The sequence below is a fragment of the Ursus arctos genome, unplaced genomic scaffold (assembly GCF_023065955.2).
Source record: "Ursus arctos isolate Adak ecotype North America unplaced genomic scaffold, UrsArc2.0 scaffold_13, whole genome shotgun sequence".
Lineage (NCBI taxonomy): Eukaryota > Metazoa > Chordata > Mammalia > Carnivora > Ursidae > Ursus > Ursus arctos.
The window spans coordinates 44,136,833-44,153,611 of record NW_026622797.1 but is presented as its reverse complement, the minus strand read 5'-3'; the positions used below and the strand labels follow the sequence as shown (position 1 = coordinate 44,153,611).

Genomic DNA, 16,779 nt, shown 5'->3' with positions numbered 1-16,779 from the left:
GGCTCCTGCCCCCAGGTGCCCCAAACTATTTGAGAATTTTACAAAAATAATGTTATTGTTAGCATCCAAAATATTTCTAGGATCCTCTCCTTGCCTCCATAAGAATATTTGCTGCTCTAAATGGTGCATTCCAGGAACCTACTTCCCTGAATGATTCCAAGTCTGTTGAGATCCATGTACATATGTGTCCAAAATGTATGAAAATTCATTTATGTGTGTCAAAGTCAGTGAAGACACAGAGAAATACGTGGCTAACGTCTTTGCATTTTGATGTATATCCTTCTGGATTCCTTATATTTAAACTGTCTTTTTAAATGAAATAGACTAAAATGGAAAATATAAATATTGGTTTCTGAAAATGTTTTATATGTATCTATTTCTGTATCTTTCTCATCTATCGATTATCTGTTGTCTGTCAACTATATACCCATGTTAGTTTTTAGCTTTAAAAAAGTTTGAAGAAAATCTGCCTTAGGGGAACTGTCAGAAATAGATTATTACACTTTGTAACAATTCTTCTGATTTCTTGGTCGACTGAATAGGGAACACTTCCTCTAAGTTTGCAGATGTGACGACATCCTTCTTTCACAACTTCTTCCCACAACTCCCATATTGGTTTTTTTTGTCTTTTAAAAGTGTAGGTAGAGACATAAAAAAGGGGGAGGAGAATGATACTAATTCTTATGGACATCTTGATAAATTATCAGAGGCCTTTTCTTGGATGGCTCCATTGTGTCTGGGCCAGACCTGGCTGATGTTCCTCCTCACTGATGCCATTCAGCAGAAGAGGCCAATAGAATGTCAGCTCGTCAAAGGGCTTGCCTTGATGGAACCAGACAGTCAATGGTACATTAAGTGAAAGAGGTTGTAGAAAAGTTCGGGCACCAGTTCAGACACTGTCTTTCATGTATCATGCCTCCAGCTTGTACTTGGAGGTCTGTAGCCAATGAGACTTGGCTTATACTTCTGAGCAATAGGACTACCAAACCAGTAACTGAAATTTAAAGTGAAAACTTTATTAATGATATATAAAAGCAGAACACAATTCTGAAGGAGAAGGTATCATGAGAAATATTTCTTCCCTATGCAATTCTGACACTTAAGTCACCCACTCAAGATATAGAATATGGCACTTTTTAAATTGCTGATCCAGAATAATTGAGCCACCATTTGCCATCTCAATGTGAAAGGAACAAAAGTTACCTAAAAAGACTGAGGCCAAAAATAATTTACATTTTTTTATTTATCCTTCATTACATCTATTCTACTTATTGGAGAAAGAAAGACATGGGCATACTCTGCTTCAGTTTCTGATAAAGCCAGCAAATAAGCTTGCTTATATATTTCTGAACTAAGAAAATACAGATAGTTCTAGTTCTAACTGACAGTGCTTCTTGCAATAAAAACAAAATTTTATGTTTAGAATGGTATTTCAGCAATTTCCTCACTGAAAGTGAACAGAATATTTTTTTCCAGCTTCTTAGTAGTAAAATGTAATTAAAAAATAACCATTGTGGGGGCGCCTGGGTGGTGCAGTCGCTAGGCGTCTGCCTTCAGCTCAGGGCGTGATCCCGGTGCTCTGGGATCCAGCCCCACATCAGGCTCCTCTGCTAGGAGCCTGCTTCTTCCTCTCCCACTCCCCCAGCTTGTGTTCCCTCTCTCACTGGCTGTATCTCTCTCTGTCAAATAAATAAATAAAATCTTTAAAAAAAAATAACCATTGTGATCACTGTTTATGGATTTCAGTAGTTATTGTCAACCGTCATGATCAAATTTAAATATATCTTTCTTCCGGGGCGCCTGGGTGGCTCAGTCGTTAGGCATCTGCCTTCGGCTCAGGGCGTGATCCCGGTGCTCTGGGATCAAGCCCCACATCAGGCTCCTCTGCTAGGAGCCTGCTTCTTCCTCTCCCACTCACCCTGCTTGTGTTCCCTCTCTCACTGGCTTTCTCTCTCTGTCAAATAAATAAATAAAATCTTAAAAATAAATAAATAAATAAATAAATAAATAAATAAATCTTTCTTCCTACTTATAATTTTAGCTCAGCTACTATAGTCATACGTCTTGTTTCCTATATGTAGTAAATACTGTTTTCATATTAGAGGTGTTCAGAAGCTTCTTAGCTTTCAGAGAATGACATCTGGTAGATTGGGAACATGCGAATTTCAGTACTATTCTTTCACTCTCAAAATAGAAACTGTAATACAGATCTTTCATTTCAATACAGTATATATAGCAGGTGATGTGGTTAAGTGGAAACAGCTAGGAGTTTTGCAGTATTATTTATTATTTGTGACCACTAGTATGGATATTTAACATGTTCATATGTTTGAAAATGTTGCCACCTTGGCCTCATGAGAACAGAATTCTAATTAATCCAGCTGCTTAAATACTATTCTTAATTGCTCTCCTATTAGATCCCAGGACTATCAAGGAGATTGTTAGTTTTGATTTGTTAGTTACTTGTTCCTGTCTGATGAGTTCGAACTTTTTAATTGTTGAGTTTTTAACTGTTTCACGTGCCTGGGAGAGAAAAAAAATATCAAGGGATTGTGTTTTCTACTCCTATGCACTAAATTTGTGCTGACACTATTACAATTAAATTCACTGGTCAGACCTCTGGTAATTTGAGATGTTTTAAAATTTCATTTTTATACAACTGTTATATATTTGGGCAAAGTGGCATCTGTAATTTTTATCCTAGAGTGATTTATATCCTGATATTGAAAGAGATTTTGATATTATATACTCAGAACATAAGTTTTAATACTAAGAAATACCCCTTTTATTTATATGGTTGAATGACCTTTTTGAGATTTACAAAATAATCATATAATGTTTGTCTTTTAGAATTACCCCTGAACTCTAAATTTATAAGATTCTTTTTTTTTTAAGATTTTATTTATTTATTTGAGACAGAGACAGAGCACAAGCAGGGCGAGGGGCAGAGGAAGAGTGACAAGCAGACTCCACGCTGAGCGCAGAGCCTTTACACCGGGCTCTATCCCAGGACCCCGAGATCATGACTTGAGCCGAAGTCAGATGCTTAACCAACTGAGCCACCCAGGAGCCCCTGTAACATTCTTTTAAAATATCTCATAAGCATCTGGCTACTATCCAAATCCTTATTTAGTCTTATACAGTGGAAAGATACTGACCATCAAATAAATCTTTAATTTTTATGAAGAAAAAAGAACCATATATCTAGCAAATGTACTCTCAAAATAGCAATTCTAAAAAAAAACACAAAACCCTATTTAATGCAAATCACCTATGAAAAGGGCTTAACCAATGTGTTTGTTATCTGAAACTATAAAATAGAGCTATCCTATCACTTTCCTTTTGATGTATATTATCTAGGTTATGTAATCATATTGCATATGTATGTCATTATATTAAAATCCATACTGTCTTAGGACTGAAAGACCCTTAGCAATCTTCTACTACACCAGTGCTTCTCAGATTGGATTTACCTGCCCGAGCTCTAAAACTTGCTTAGCATGATTATCCCATAACAAATGGAAATCTCCGGAATTGGACCCCAGGCATCAAAGGTTTAAAAATTCCCCAGGTGAGTCAATAGGCAGCCGAGCGTAACAGTAAGTGGCCTAGGCCAGTGATCCTCAAATTTGTGCATAAGAACCACCTATAGAATTTGTTACGTGGATTCTTGGTCCATATTCCCAGAGGATCTAATTCAATACATCGGGGCTTGGGTCTGAAGAGTTTCAAAATCCCAAGTGTATGGACTGAACTGAACCCCACCCCGCATTCATATGGTAAAGTAGGGCTTTTAGGAGGTAAAGTTGCTTGAGATCGTAAAGGTGGGGTCATAATCCTGTAGGACTGGTGGCCTATGGAGAAGAAGAAGAGGGAAAGATCCATCTCTTTCTGCACATGCATGCACCTAGGAGAGGCCATGTGAGGACACAGTGAAAAAACAGGAAGAGAGCTCCCCCAGAAACCGAATTTGCCAGCACCTTGATTTTGGACTTTCTAGCCTCCACGACTGTGAGAAATACATTTCTGTTGTGTAAGACACACAATGTATGGTATTTTGTTGTGGTAGCCCAAGCTGACTAATATGCCAAGTAATGCTGATGCTGGTGGTCCATAGACCACATTCTGAGTACACTAGCCTAAGCCACATCCCCCAGGAATTCTGTTTCAATTTGTCTGAGGGTAAGTGCAGGGCATCATTATTTTTTAATGTTTCCAGGGTGATGCTGATGTATAACCAGAACTGAGAACCACTGATCAAGACCAATTGCTTCAACTTATAGCTAAGGACACTGAGACTCAAGGAGGTTGAGTGGTTTGCCCTAGTTATCATGTATGCTATTGCTGAATTTTCCAGATATATAAGAGGAGAAAAAATTTCTCCTCGGCCCACATGCTTAGTATGTGGAAGATTTAGTCCTAGAACCCAACACTCTCCATTTCTACGAGTGGCCCATTCATTTCTCCCCAAACAACATTAATTTAATTCAGGTAGATTCACTTGAAGTGGCTTTTTCATTGCAGTACAATCCAAGAATGTTATATTTTATGTTCTAGGTCTACTCCATAATTGTTGCTATTTGTTGTGACATGCTTAATGATTGTTCATGAAGTGAGATTTTATATATATATACACGTATGCACACATTTATATGTATATATGTGCATGCATGTGGCTGATCTTCACACTGTAGTAGTAATGTGCCCACTATGAATAGAAACACTGCCATCTGGCATTATCCTTTTTTTATTTAAAGATATTTATTTATTTATTTATTTATTTATTTATTTATTTATTTGAGAGAGAGAGCACGAGCAGGGAGGAGGGGCAGAGGCAGAGGAGAGAGAAGTGCAGACTCCCCGCTGAGCAGGGAGCCAGATGTGGGACTCAATCCCAGGACCCTGGGATCATGACCTGAGCCGAAGGCAAAGTTTAATCAACTGAGCCACCCAGGTGCCCTAGCATTATACTTCTTGCAAATAGCAGGAAACGTAGAAAATTGATTCATGCAATAAAAATGTGAAAATTTGTTAAAACTTTTGAATGCCTTAAAAATCCCAGGTATAATGAGGATAAATGACTCAAGGAAGGCAAAAGTTTATTGAGGATTTTACTCAAGGACAGAAGCTTGGTTAGGTTGCAATTGTTAAATATGTAGTGATGAGCATAATTTGCCCACGTCAGTGGAAAATTGTATGTGGCATACACTATAGAGTTTAACAAGGCTAAATGAAGGGTGTCATCAATTTACATTTTGAGTAGGTATTTGATTTCCTCCCCAAATAAAGCTTACTTCTCCTTGTGCATCGATATTTTGTTAATGGAAAGAATGCAAATTTACATTTTTAAATTGCCACAGTTCATGTAAAATACAAGAACCTCAAAAGGAGAAGTGAGACTTTTTTTGGCCAATGATGCAGCATGGAGAAGCGGGAAAAAGAACATGTAGCTAGGACCCAGGGGCCTGACTTCTCTTCCCATCTCTACCAGTAAATTAGCAGCGGGAACTGGCAATCACCACCTATGCTAACCTCAGTTTCTTAGGAAAATGAAAGGGTTGGCATATGATTATTCCAAGGTTACTTCTTTCTTCTTTCTTGCATGGATGAGAAGTGCGTCAAAGAAATGCTGGTTTTCTAACAATGCTGTTAGATTGTAGTTGGGTTTTTGTATTTTGCTGTTTTAGCTTTTTTTTTTTTTTTTTTTTTTTGCCTTTTTAGCATTTTTAAAAACACCAGTGTTTTCCACTTGGCCATGAAGAGCAAAAATGACCACCCCCAAAATGGAATTATTTATAAAAATCATAAAAACTAGAATGCAGAAGAAGCAATCTGTGTTCTTTGGAGTTAGTTTAGAAAAATGTCCAGAAGAATATCATTGGGTTACATACCTAGGTTTAACATCAGCAGACTGGCAATTATTCCTATAATCCAAAAGATCATCTAAAAAATAATATCAATGCAAAACAGCCATGATTTTCTTTGCTTAATACAGTTGATCTCATTGGCAGAAGAAAAAGTCCTGAGTAGCCTAGCTGTTAAATGTTTCATTGGAATTTATTATTTATAATACTTGGGCAGCAGAAATTTGAAGTGAAACATTAACTACTGAAACAACTTCACTAGTTCAGCCAATACTAAAATCAAGTACTACTTCCCCAAACTGCATATCCAACAATAGCACTTAGAAATAAATATATTAATGTACTGGTATAAATGAAAAGCAATCTTCAAAATATTGTATATAATTATTAAACCAGTACAAACATGGTAAATTAACATATTATCTAAATTTAATGTTTCATTTGGTTCAAGTGCCCATTTAGTAACACTTCCACAGAATGGTGGTTCCCAAACTTTCTGTATATTGGAATCACAGGGCTTTAAACACCCCAGTCAGTATGCTTTGATTGGCATAGGCCACCAGAAGCTGGCCACCAGAAGCTCTAAAAGCTCCCTAGATTATTCTAATGCTATGGAGCATTGGTTCTAACTTTGGCTGCACACTGGAACCATCTGGTATCTTTAACAACATATGGGATGCCGAGGCTTTATTCTAGAAAGAATTAAACCAGAATTTCTGAGAGTGAGCCTAAGCATTGCTATATTTTAGGTACTCCCCCAGGTGATGCTAATATAGGATTAGAATTACTACTACAGAATATTGCCAAAGCAACTCCTTATCCTCCTAAATATGTTAGCATAAAGTCCCATAAAGCTTGGCTTCCAAACTAATGCAAACCTGGCCTAATCTCAACTAGGTGAGTGGGGTGCATGAAGACAGAAGTTGGGCTATTTCTTGGAGTAACACACTGTAATAGCACATGGACATTGGGCAGTCAGATTCCTGGGCCATGAACCTGTCCTCAGAATCTTCTTAAGGCAATTCTTCCTCAATTGCGCTTTTCTGGAAGAAGCCAGAATTTGGTAAAAAGAGGAGGATTAAGTACCTCAATGAACATCCATTTCTAAACTCCTCAGTGATACTGATAGTTCTTTACAGTTCTCAAAAGCCACATTTAAGAAAAATATTAATATTAATATTAAATATGCTTAAACTACTTTTGGTTCTTTTCATGACTCAAAAGAACAAACAATATCAGTCATTCATGTTGCAAATGTCAATAATCATTTAATTTCAGAGAATAGTGCTGTCACTTGGTAGGTGTATGGGACACCTTGGGTAGTTTATTTTATTTTGGTTTTGTTTTGTTTTCTCAAGAGAGGCAGGAAGGGGGAAGGGGGCAGAGGAAGTTTATTTTATTTTGTTTTTGTTTTGTATTCTCAAGAGAGGGAGGCAGGGGGAAGGGGGCAGAGGAAGAGGGAGAGAGAGAATCTTAAGCAGGCTCCAAGCCCAGTGTAGAGCCCGACACAATCTCACAACCCTCACAACCTTGAGATCCTGACCTGAGCCAAAATCAAGAATCAGATGCTTAACACACTGAGCCACCCAGGCACCCCCACCTTGGGTAGTTTTAAAATAAATCAGTAAGTGATATAAAAATCATCTATTTCAAAAGTCAATTGAGAATGGAGAAGAACTTTCACCTGAGGACTCTCAAACTGAAAGTAGGGGTTTTAGATATGAAGTTAGTATAGACCAAGTGATTTAGTGGAACGAGCCTGGATTTGATATCAGAAAACGTAATCCTATGTGGTCTGAGCCACTTATATCTTGGGAAATCCACTTCAACTTTCTGAGCCTATTTCCAGTCAAACGAGCATATTAATGCTGACATCAGTGCCTATGAGGATAAAATAAGATATGAATGGAAGTGCCTGGCATACTTTATCTGTTAGAAGATTGTAAGGCCAGGAAATATGTACCTGAAAAAGAATTATATATAAAAGTCTTAAATTGTGACTGAGGATGGAGAGGGTATAATTCAACTATGATTAATAATATAGGTAAATGTTTTCTTTTTTTTTTTTTAATGATGAAAACTAAGTTCAGAAAGCTTGAGTCATCTGGAGATAAAGCAGTAACAACAGAACAGTCTGGACAATGGAGAGGGGCCCATGGGAGCTGGACAAGTCAGGGAGGCTGAGGGTGTGAGTCAGGGGGGTTGGAGAAGCCTGTGGTGGATATGTGGCCAGGGCTGAATGCTCACAAGTGGAAGGGAAACTGAAGACTATTACTGAGTAAGTACAACTCAAGTGCAATCGGACTTGAGCAAACCAAAATGATCATACCTTTTCAGTGACTCAGGGATGAATCTTTTAGGTGTAGGGTAAAGCAGTTTTACAAATAGACTATTCGGCCTGAGGGAGAGAAAGAAAAAAGCATTTCAAGGATAGAGGCAGTTGTAGGGTCATGGACCAGCTGGCTCGTTAGTAAAACCTAAAGGGCAAATTTGAGTTTAATGAATTAAACAGGGGAACAGAAACCATGCACTTTTAACAGCCCTATAAAATTGGGGACCATTAGGCTAGAGTCAAGAATAAATTGTAAGGACAACTATGTATAGATAGATATAGTTTGTTTTGTTTATATATACATATATTTTTTTGTTTTGTTCAGACCAAAAGGCATAGAAGGGGTGCTTCTATTTGAGATGAATAGATGACAAAAGAACTCATTCCTTTTTTCTTCCTTATCATGAAAAAATAACCCTTCAACTGAAAGAGTGAAATGAATTTTGCGAGAGCTAACTGCAAACTTAGGTGAAGAATTTGCAAGAAAAGTAACTTCTCTAGTCTACAAAGATTACATCTCAGCAAGGAGAGTTTGCAAATAAGGACTTTCATCTCAAATCAGCTCAGAGAGAGATGAACACTAGAAGACCAGAGATGGACAAGTAGAGTTCCAATTTTCAAAAAAGCAGCGCCTAAATTCCTGAAACCAAGACAAGGAGCTTTTTACAGATCGTGAGCAAAATCAATAAACCTATTCTTACACTTAGAAAAGGAAGAAATCCAGAAGTTAACAGGAATTTACTAAGTATTCATTTCCTTTTTTTGACAATGTTGCTACGCCAGTAGAGCAAGGGCATCTCATAGACAACACATTTGTTATTTAAGCTGTATCTGGGAGGAAGAAGTTGCTTTTTCCTAATCCCTTGGCCTGGGTATAGGTGGGTAACTATTTCTAATTTCCACGAAGATGCCAAGCACGCGTGCACTTTAGCTACTGCTCTGGGACAAGAAAAGAAAATATGACTAAGTAACACGTGAGTCCTTCATTGATGAGAATATTCATTAACAGCATGCTAATTCAGTGGAAAGTGCCCGAGAATGAGGACTTACATGATGACATGGCATACAGACCAAATTTGCAGAAGACATAAAATTGGGAGGTAGAATTACTCAATTAATTAAATCAGTGATATTCAACCTGTCAACGAGCTAAAAGAAGAGGCCTGACAGCACAATCAAACTTAATAGAATCATGTTAAGGGATGAACACCAACTAGAATGAGTGTAGGCTGGGAAGGTGTGTCTCGGAGTAGTCATGAAAAAGACTTGACTACTTCAGACTTTTAGGAGATTGTAATCCAGGAGTCATTAGGGTAATACTGCTAAAGGATTTACTTGAGGAAATACAGTAATTAGAACAAAGCCATTAAACATCTTTTTACTCTGTTATTTGGATGAAATCTTGAGTTTATTATGGGGGTCAGATTTTAAAAGGGAAAATGGTAAAGGAAACTGCCTTCTAAGAGGTTTTCAGAAAGGATGAAGAAAAGCTGGTGGAGTTGGTAGGTACCCAGGCAAACTGAAGCACTCTTCTGTGGAATCAAGGTGCCAGATGCTTCCTGGAAGACTCCAGAAGTCAAAGTTGCCAATCTTTGAGGCCTTTTGTACAGGGGGCTTTTGCAAGAAGTAGATGTTATCCAAAAGCAGATTCTAGATCAATCGAAGGCAAAACTGGGGATGAAGGGAAGCAAATGACAATGGTACTGTCACCTTTGAAGAGTTCTAAATCCTGGTTGCACGATATGATCACCTGGGAAGAGATTTTAAATGCTGATGCTTAGACTCTAGCCTTAGAGATTCTGATTTTTTGGTTCTGGTGTAGGGCCCTTATTAAAAAGTACTTTATCAAAGTCCGTCTGCTGATTTACTGTTCTAGGTTGGAAAATCACTGACCTAGATGACTACTTGTTGAGAAGTTAAATAAATCAAACCAGGTGTTTTTTCTAAGGTGTCTTCCAAATTCGAGATCAATGGAAATTAACACTTCTGGATTACCTTCTACAGCTAGGCACTTCCACAATTAATCCTCTTTAATAATTGAATTAATACATGTAAATCCCTTAGTACAGTGTCTGGCATGTAGTAACTCAAATATTAGTTATTTTTATTGTATAACCATTCAGTGGAGGTACTGTATCTCTACATTACCGATGAGGGAACTGAGACTCTGCAGTTTTCCAAGGCCTCTAGTAATAAATTGCAAAATAAGGATTTAAACCAGATTAAACCCAGTTCTAAATCAGAGAGCCCTTTCTCCTCTGCTCCACAGGTCACCTTTAAAACTTCTGGAAATCTATGCAAATCAGTGGTTTACCTGAGTGAACATTTAAAAAATTTAATAAAACCACTTCCTCTTGACCTGTTTGTAAGGATTCTCTCTTCAAATGCATTTTTCGAAAAAGAGAAGCATAAACGTAGACATCCACATTTTTTCCTATGTGGCCTAATGTGGACAGTCTTGAGAACCTCTGAGGACAGGGGAAATGGATAAAAGTGGCCCTTTAGAATTCTAACAAAGCACTTTGAAATAAAACGAAGAAAAACTCTGCTCTCTGGTAAAACATCTGCAGTTCTAATGAATGGGTAAACATCTGTCACTTTTGTACGTCTAGCTCTGGTAGATTTGATGACATGCCTACACGGACGTTGGCGAAGGCAGGCCTCAGGTGATGGCCTGGTCATAGAGGGCACTTCCCTGGAGTCAGGATGGACCAGGCTGCGTGCAGGGGCTGCTTTAAGAAAATGGAGGAAACTTCTTCAAAGAGGTTGTGACTACTAAGGTTGCAAATCCTCCACCTGAAAAACTCTGAGGGATCAGAGGTCTCTCTCCTCTTCCTCCTCCTCCCTCACCCTCCTCCCCACAGGGGCCTAGGAGATAAGGTAAATGAAATTTCCTCTTGAAAGCCGCATACATCAAATGCTCTGTCCCTGACCCCTTTACCTTTGATGATTAAACTCCGTTGTGTTTGCAGGGTTCAGTGCGTTTGGATTTAGTGATCTCCTTAGTGCAGTTAAGGGGAGAACTGCTTCTAAGTAGGTGATTTCCTCCCCTCTCTCTGAGAGTAAAACCGAACGCAGGAGAAAAGGAGGAGTAATTTTTTTGGAGAAGGGGAGGGAAGTGGGCAACAGCCCTGGGGAGCAAGGTTCTCAGCATTTTCCTCGATTTCCTTCCCCAGGCTGTACGGAAGCATCAGCTCCTCCCCCGCCTGGGCCTCCAAAAGTATCTTTCGGAGTGGAACCCAAAGCTTGTGGGTCGCTTAGAAACTAAAGCAACTCGGAGCCAAAGAGGACTGGCAAGGCAGGGGTGCGTGGAGGGGAGGGGTGCGTGGGGCCCCAGTGGAGGGGAAGGTCGAACGCAGCGCCCAGCCGGGAGTCCCCCGAGAGGAGGCGGCGAAGAAGGCGGGGCCGGCCGGAGGTCGGGGTCCGGCGTAGGGGGGGTCCCCCGTTTCCCCCTCCCCATTCTCGCCTCCCCGGGCTCTGGTGACGTTGCGGTTTCCTCCTCCCTCCAGCCGAGCCTCAGCGCCGGCCGCGTCCCGCCCTCCTCCCCCTTCGCCCACACCCCTCACCCACCCCGCCCGCCCGGCTCGCAGTAGCGCCGCCCGAGGCTGCAGAGGCGCATCCCGTGGCGCGGCGCCCACCGGCACCCAAGGCGCGGCGGGCGCGCTGAGGGCTCGGCTCTGAGGGCGCCGGGGGCCCGGGCGCCCTGGAGTGAGGGGGCCGAGAGGGGGGCTCCGAAGCCTGGGCCGAAGCTGGGGAGGCGACGCCCGAGAGGACGAAGCCGCGGCGGGGAGCGGTAAGCGGAGGGGCGCGCGGCGGGCGCCGTTCTGGGCCCCGCGCGGCGCAACTTTCTTCCGGGGTCTCGGGCGGGTCTCTGGGCGCCAGCGGGAGGCGGAGAGCCACGTCCCCTGCAGGGCGCGGAGCGCCGCGGGCTGCTCGCCCGGGCCCGGCGCGCCTTGGCTGCTGGAGGGCGCGCGAGCCGTGGAGCCCGAGCCGTGGGCTTGCCGGGTCGGGGCAGCTCCGTTCCCTTCCCACCCCCTGAGCGCCCGGCGCAGAGTCGGCGCACCATAAGGTCGCGGAGATCGCTTGCGGTGCCTCGGCTCTGGCCGGCCGCGCCGCGATTTCCCGGCCCGCCCGCGGGACTCCGGCTTCCCTCCGACGGGTCGGGCGGCACAGCCTCAGGCCCTTCTTTCCCTGCGTGCCCCGCTGGTTAGGGAGGGGGTGGTGATGGTCGCGTGTGCGGACTCCTCTGTGCGGCGGCAGCTGCTCGGCGCGGCTGCGGAAGCCGGGGAAACCCGTCCCGAGCCTCCCCCAGATGCTGGATTCCAGCGCCGCGCTTGGCTCCACTGACACTCGGAGAAACTGTGGGTAAACCTCACTCGCAGGCAGCTCCTGGTGGTGGTGGTGGGACGCTTGACTCACAGGCTGGGAAGCTCTGTAAGCAATGCCACATGGGCTCGAGATCTGTCGCGGCTGGAATCTGAGCTTAGTTTGTGACCCGGGAACCTTCTCGTTTTCATCGCTCATTTAAGGCAGCAGCCTCTGCTTAGGTGGGCTGCCATTGAAGCTTGAAACCAAACCCATTGCTTAAATGCAGGAGGGGAGCCTCATTTACCTGGAATTCCTTAGGTCAGGAAATGACGCTTAGTTTCGGGGGATCTTCATGTAATAAAGTCCTTTAAAATTTCGTTAGTCATGGTAAATGATACATTAAATTTGAGAATGGACGTTCTCACCTAGAAATTGTTTCAAAACAATCTTTTCAGCATTTTTGGCAGAATTTAATCTATCAGGAATTCCCTTTTCTTCAGCTTTTTAAAAGTTTATCAATAAGTGATAATTTTTGAAATGATATCTATAGATATCTATGATATCTATAGAATATTCAGACAGTACTACCAAAATGGGATCACAAAAATGTAATGCCCTTGGAAGAATAAACTACAGGATTATCTAGTATTTGTCTATCATGTGTTAACTTTTTTCTTCTAAGGTCACCATATAGGCACAAGTCCTTTTATGAAGCGTGTAGGTTAGATGTATTTTAGTAAAAATGAGAAAAGATGAAATTTAATGCCTCTGTCATCTACTGACCCTTCTATGTGGGTACGGCAAAAAGTGCAAGACAGTGCTGGTAATAGAGGGGATATACAGAGGTAGATAAGAAACTGTCCTAGCTCTCCTGGAATTCTCATTGTAGGATGGGAGAAAACATAAAGAAGCACCTGAGACATTGAGCCTGGGAAGTGTCATTTTCCATTGATTGGTATATCATGTCAGTGTTAAGTTTCACCAATTTTTGGTTAGTAAAGACAGTGGCCTGCAAAGTACGTTTTTACATTCAGGTTAATAGCTATTGGTAGTATAGTCATCTCTGAGGTTAGGGGCCCTAGTGTGGCAAGACACCCGTAGGAAGTCAGCTAGGTTGGCCGCATGAGGTCAGGACCATTATAGTGACTAACATTTGTGTATCAACTTTAGTATTTAGGAAATAGTTCACAAATTAGCTGATACAGGTTTTCAGTGAGACTTGTGGTCTGGCTAGTCCAATATCTTGCAGTGTTGCCTCTAGGGGACCTAGTGGTCATCCATAAAGTTCTTAACTTCACAGATGTTGTCCTGCCTTCCCCAGTGCTTCTTTTTAAAGATTATTTAATCTCTGAAAAGATGTTTTATGATCATAGGTGAAAATGCATTCTGCAATTACATAATAAAGTACTTATACATATCTTCATGTTCTTTGTGGTAGATTATTTTGGTATTTATTTGTACTGTCTCGGATTCACACTGTTGTGTGAAAGAAATTACATTACTGCCATTCAGTATGATTGCAGCAAATGATTGGAAAGGAATAAAGGATGAAATATTTAAACTTGGGTTTTAATATATCAGTAATCTAAATTTTCAAAAGGGGTAAAGAAACTAGTAAAAGACTAGCATGTTGTCATTGCAGTGTATATGATGTATTACTTAACCATTTGCATGTTTGAGTCTAAAATATAGTAAGTATTCTATGGTTTTTTTCAGCCCCCTGCCCCCTCAAAAAAAGAGAAATAGTGTAGTTGTCCTGGGTTGTGTTTGTGACAGGCCTTGGAGGAGGTGAGGAGCCTGTGGTGGAGGGAAGTTCATCATCATAGTGGATATTGGTATTTCATTTGCTGAGAGGGGCTGGACCTTTACTATTCTGAAGGAGTGGGTAAGGCACTCAGTGAGGTTCAGTGGGCAGCAGAAAGAATGTGTCCGAGCAGAGGACAGGACAGTTCTTGTTCCTGATGCCTGAGGGTTTCCTCATCTTGGAATTACGCTGTCTTCCTCTAATTGGGGGTCACCCAATTAGCAGCAGATGTTTGGATGACACAATAAAATTCTCTAAACCCAGAATCACTGCCCAACATGGGAATTAGGCAAGTGTATAAGCCCAGAGTACCAAAAAGAGAAATTGTTTTCGAATGCAATTCGTTTGGTGAGTTAGTGGCAGAATAGGAGTTAGAGATTAAAATCCCAGATTCCTGAGGCACAGATCCATGTGTCCATTTGGTGACAGCGGTAATTGGAAATGGATGAATTTCAAAAAGGCTTGCCAACTCTAATGCCCAATTCTAATAGGAAATTCCCTTATAAAAATAAAACTTTGGGGGCACCTAGGTGGCTCAGTCAGTTAAGCGACTGCCTTCTGCTCAGGTCATGATCCCAGGGTCCTGGGATGGAGCCCCGCGGCAGACTCCCTGCTCAGCGGGGGGCCTGCTCCTCCTTCTCCTGCTCTCCCTGCTTGTGCTCTCTGTCAAATAAATAAATAAAATCGGTAAAAAAAAAAAAATTAAACTCTGCATTAAGTGGATAATATTTTTAATTGAAATAAGTGTTCTTTAAAGAAAAACTTTCTGTTAGTGAATACACTCAGTCCCATGTTCTGACGCATCTGCACTTAGTGTTTCACAGCTTCTAGTCACATATGGAAGAGTGGTTTGGTTAGCTGTCGGTGGAGAAGTGTTGCAGAAAAGATTCAAGCTAGTAGAAAGTATTATGGGGGGGGTAAAGAGGGGCCATTAGGTTTAATAAACTCCTGCTTACAAATTCATATGTTTAGACAATTGAAGGAAAGGAAAAGTCCCTGATAGATCATATGGCTACATGAATACTTGCATTTTAAAATCGCCTAGTACTTTTAGGTTTTTTTCAAATCTGGTATTTTCCTATTTTAGCCTAGTGGAAATGGAGAGTGGTACAGAGCAGGTGTCTTATCCTCATTTTAGGGGTATGGAAATGGACATACTGTGAAGGTAAGAGACTTGTCTGTCATTTTACAAATAATTGGTGACCTACTTTAAATACGAGGTGAGCCTACGTTGCACCTTTAATTTTACTTTTCTCTTTCATGACTCCAAGTTCATGTGATGAAAGACTCTTACATTTCACTTTCCTACAGATGTAGTTTATTATCCCTTTCACTACTCACTACTGTCCAGGGACTGTCAGCTCCGTCGAATGCTTATGTGCTTCCCAGACTTCTGTAAACTGGCTATTTACAGTCCCCCTTCCCACAGCTCCCTCTGCTTCCACTCTGGGCCTTGAGAAGATTCCATTGTGGAGCCTCTTCTAATTCCCGAATTCCTGCAGAGTCCTAGGCTCATCGCTCAGTTCTCATTGGCTCCCTTCAGGTCTTTGGGTGCTTTAGCAATCTGAGGCTTGCTGCCGCCTATCCAGGCAAGCTTCAGCCTGTTGAGGGTGTGGAATCCAGATCCTCTCTCAGATGCCCAGAAGAGTAAAAACCTGCAGGAGGCAGAGTGAGCATTCCCAGAGCCTGTTGGAGATCGCAAAGAAGAAAAGGGAATGATTTTAATTTGGCAAGAGAAGAAAAGACAGTTGAGGCCATCTGTTTATTTCTTGAATGGGGTAGTTTGTTCAGTCCTTAATTCAGAAGAACATTATGAATTTTAATGTGTGTTAAGATTACCACTGGATTTCCTTCTAGTTGTTTCAACTCCCTTGGGATATTCTGTAAGCATGAACTTGGTAAGTGTTGTCATCAAATGTTAGTAAACAGTTCCTGAAAGAACAGAATTTGTCTCTTCAGTAATATCTAGAAGCTGTAAACATACTGATAATAAGCGTGGTTTGTTTTGACATTTTATATTTGGGAATGGTTATGGCCATTAGATAAGTATAGTCGTGTTTTTAAAAATATAACAGAAGACATATATGCCGTTAACCATCAATGGCTTGTACGTGACATATGCATTGTAGGTTGTGTCCATCTGCTTTGTCCTAGACAGGGTCAGAGAGAGTTTACGACTGAGTGTATTATTTCTGCATGCCGAAAAAATTTTTTTTTCCGTATTTTTTTATGGAATTAATATTACCTCTCTTCTCCCCGGTTAATATGAAAAAAACAGCAGGATAATCGTAGTAAAATTCCCTGTGTGTGTTTAAATTAGTATACATTGCTCTTTTAGTAGAAATCGAATAGGTCCACAATCAGTTAAAGAGCTGTCATTGAAATCTTTCCGTTTGAAATATTCATTGCATACTCAGATGCCTTAGAGTTTTAAATTTGTATTCGTTGATTAAATCAACGCTTCTGCATTT

General features: G+C 41.1%; 1 protein-coding gene across 8 annotated transcripts in view; it reads left to right on the top strand.

Moving 5' to 3' along the window:
* The window catches only part of DSE (dermatan sulfate epimerase), a 145,447-nt gene that overhangs the window by 54,104 nt on the left and 74,564 nt on the right, over positions 1 to 16,779 (top strand). The window contains exon 1 of one of the 8 annotated variants that reach the window (XM_026489231.4): positions 11,785 to 11,989. The exons of 6 other annotated variants lie outside the window; for them this stretch is intronic. The gene's annotated coding sequence lies outside the window, so the exon portion shown is untranslated. Of the gene's footprint in view, positions 1 to 11,784; positions 11,990 to 12,232; positions 12,558 to 16,779 lie in introns of those variants that run through there. One more of the 8 variants, XM_048226112.2, reaches the window with a different exon arrangement.